Raw genomic sequence first — 3,384 nt, 5'->3', positions numbered from 1 at the left:
GAGGACACTAGTACATACATATGTCAAACTAAACCCCTACCCGGTTTGTCTAGATCCTTAGATAGCTACCTTAGCTATGTTTATTTCTTTTCCTATGCCTGTGATTAAAGTCAAATTTTCACCGACTGTACTCCAGAAAAGCCTGTTACTTTTTTGCTTTTAGTTCTTTGCAAAACCCTACAAAAACACCTTCACTGTGTGCATCATACTCTATATATACACACACACCCAACCATCAGGTTCCAACAGAGACAAAGGTCCTGTTTTAATCCCTTAGTCTCTTAAAAATGGGATTTTTTTGGATGGTAATGGTAGTCTTTGTGGGGTTTTTATTTGGTTTAATCTTGAACCCACTTCTTGCCTTTGTTGTCCTTAAAAAATAAAAAACTTGGTGTTCTTCCTAGAGGTTCTTTTGGTTACATGCCTCTTCTTGGTGAAACCCTAGCATTTCTTACTCCTCATCCTTCAACCACAGTTGCTCTTTTCTTCAAGAACTTGTTCTAGGTAATTAATCTTTTCACCTCAATTTCTAAACTTGCTAAAAACAGTAATATTCTTGATTGTACACACATAAGTTTCATGTTCATGAAAGTGATGCATGATCAGAACTCAAAAGACACATTTATAGCAAGAAAATATGTTTATGTTTCAGGTATGGCAAAGTGTTTAAATCCCATTTATTCTTCTCACCAACAATAGTTTCATGTGATCAAGAACTCAACTATTTTATACTACAAAATGAAGACAAGCTGTTTTGAATGTAGCTATCCAAAGCCTATCCATGATGTTCTTGGTAAGATATCTATGCTAGTAGTTGTGGGTGATACTCACAAGAGGCTTAGAAATGTGGCCATTAATCTTGTCTCCACCATCAAATCTAAACATGATTTTCTCACCCTACATTGAGAAAATCACCCTCCAGATTTTGGATTCTTGGAAAGACAAGAAACAAATCATCTTCTGTCAAGAAGCTAGAAAGGTTTGCATTTAGTTAATTTATTATTATTATTATTATTATTATTATTATATATAAATAATATTTAATCAACATTATGTTAATTAATTAATTTTTTAATTTCTTGTTCCTCAGTTTACTTTCAATGTAATAGTAAAACAAGTTCTAGGGTAACACCAGAAGAGCCACAAACTGCAAGAATTCTTGAAGATTTTCTCACTTTTATGAGAGGTTTAATATCTTTCCCACTCTATATCCCAGGAACTCCTTATGCAAATGCAGTTAAGGTTGTACTTCACTAATTCTTTATATATAATATATTTTTTCATGAAAAAAAAAATATTTTATAATTGTAGTATTTAAGTATTATTAATTGTGTTTTAAGATTTGAGGATAGCTTAATTAGTATGGTATGTTTAACATAACTATCAGGACTAAATAATTAAATTGCACAAGTATAAGAATATATATAAAGATTTTTGGAAAGCATAATTATTTTGTTTGCATCATTATTATCATCATCTTGGTTTTATAAAAGGAAGAAGAGGCATGTACATGTGATGATGAACTTTGTGTTGGTGTCAACTTTACAGGCTAGAATCAGAATATCATCAAGTGTCAAGCAAATTATAAAGGAAAGAAGAAGAAATAATATTATTTTTAATAATAATAATAATTATAATATGTGTGAGAATACGAATATAATTCTCAAAAAAAGGAGAGTGATTTCTTGGAGATTCTCCTAGGTGTTGATACCTTTATCTGAAGATGAAAAAGTTAGCTTTGTTCTTGATGCTCTTCTTGGTGGCTATGAAACTACTTCTATCTTAATGGCCATGGTGGTACATTTTGTTGCCAAATCCCCACCTGCTTTGAACAATTGAAGGTATAATAATTAGCTTAATTATTAGTTAAATGTCATTCTTAATAAGCAACAAGTAATTAAGACTAGTTGACATGGGATTCCTATAACCAAAACTATCGATTTTTATTTAACCACGAGAACCTGTTAACGAAAAACTCAGGGACACAACAAAATCTTGCTAACTAACGAGATCAAATAAGTTTGTGTTTTGTGTGGGACTTAAAAAAAAAAAGTTGTAAGAGAAAACAAGGGAAAAATGGTCCTATAAGGTTGTGACTAGAAAACAAGTGAAAAAATAAAAAGAAAAAAAACTGTTTGATCTTTCACACTATGAAGCTTGGAAAATTCATGTCACTTTAAAGTTAAAAGCAGTTTGTTTGACTTTCTAAAGTCAGATTTAAAGTTTTATTTTATGTATGTATTAAACTTGAGTCATTATGTGTTTTTGATAGGTAGAGCATGCAAGCATCAGAAGCAAAAAGAATAAAGATGAGCCTTTGAACTGGGAAGACTATAAAATGATGACATTCACCCAATATGTAAACTCAATTAAATCAGTCTCTCTTTTTTCAAAATATTCTTGATATAAGTTTGGCTGATATTCCATTTGTGTTTAGTATATATATTTTCATTTTCAGAATATAATTAATTAGGTAGCTAATATTAATTTAATAATTATGTCAGTAACCTAGTACTCAACTTTACTTTTGTCAAATAGGTCATCAATGAGGCTCTTAGATATGGAAACATTGTCAAGTTTGTGCATAGAAAGGCTCTGAAAGATATCAAATATAAAGGTAAATTAGTATTATGGTCTTTGATACTTTAATTAGTATTAAAATTAAAATAAAGTTAAAAATTCAGGATTAAATTTATTTTATATAATAATACAAAACAAAATTTTTAACTATATTTTAATTAATTTACTCTTTTAAAATATACTAATTTTATTGACACACATAATTTTATTTCTATATAGGGTATATGACTTGTTTGCCTTATAAATCAATAAAAATTGTATATCATATATAAAAATCATGAAGGTCAAAAAAAGGTTCCATCACAACAATGATTCATGCATGCATGAGCCACTTATGTATTTTATAAGCTATAATAATTATTGTTGATTATTCTGTGGGTCTTTCTTATATTAATTATTTATTATTATTTTTTTACTCGAATGCTGAAAACATAAATATTTTTATGTATTTTATTGTCAGATTATTTGATACCAGCAGGTTGGAAGGTCCTACCAATTCTAAGTACAGTTCATTTGGACCCATCTAGTCCATTCAAGTCCCCTGGAGTTTCATCCTTGGAGATGGGAGGTAATTCAATATATTAAGTACATTATTAACTAATATTATTTCCTTTTTAATTATAAATATATAATTATATATATATATATATAAAGGGATGTTCATTTGATCATAACATTGTTTTACATGTGTAGACACAAAGGCAAGATCAAACTAGCAAGAAATTTACACCATTTGGTGGAGGATCAAGATGTTGTCCCGGGTCGGAACTAGCTCGGGTAGAGATTGCATTCTCCTTCACCATC

The 3,384-nt window shown here is 29.5% G+C and overlaps 1 pseudogene across 1 annotated transcript; it reads left to right on the top strand.

The window, feature by feature from the left end:
• The first annotated feature begins 308 nt into the window (after window positions 1-308).
• On the top strand, window positions 309-3,366 carry LOC143581300 (cytochrome P450 724B1-like; annotated as a pseudogene). The gene is made up of 8 exons (XR_013143801.1): window positions 309-497; window positions 629-979; window positions 1,091-1,242; window positions 1,549-1,841; window positions 2,273-2,359; window positions 2,539-2,617; window positions 3,041-3,148; window positions 3,274-3,366. The product of XR_013143801.1 is annotated as a cytochrome P450 724B1-like (transcript).
• Window positions 3,367-3,384: the final 18 nt, after the last annotated feature.

The sequence above is a fragment of the Bidens hawaiensis genome, unplaced genomic scaffold (assembly GCF_021521415.1).
Source record: "Bidens hawaiensis isolate Kalapana, Puna unplaced genomic scaffold, B.hawaiensis_p1.1 tig00030851_1, whole genome shotgun sequence".
NCBI lineage: Eukaryota > Viridiplantae > Streptophyta > Magnoliopsida > Asterales > Asteraceae > Bidens > Bidens hawaiensis.
The sequence above is the reverse complement of the archived record's forward strand: the minus strand, read 5'-3'. Positions and strand labels throughout refer to the sequence as shown.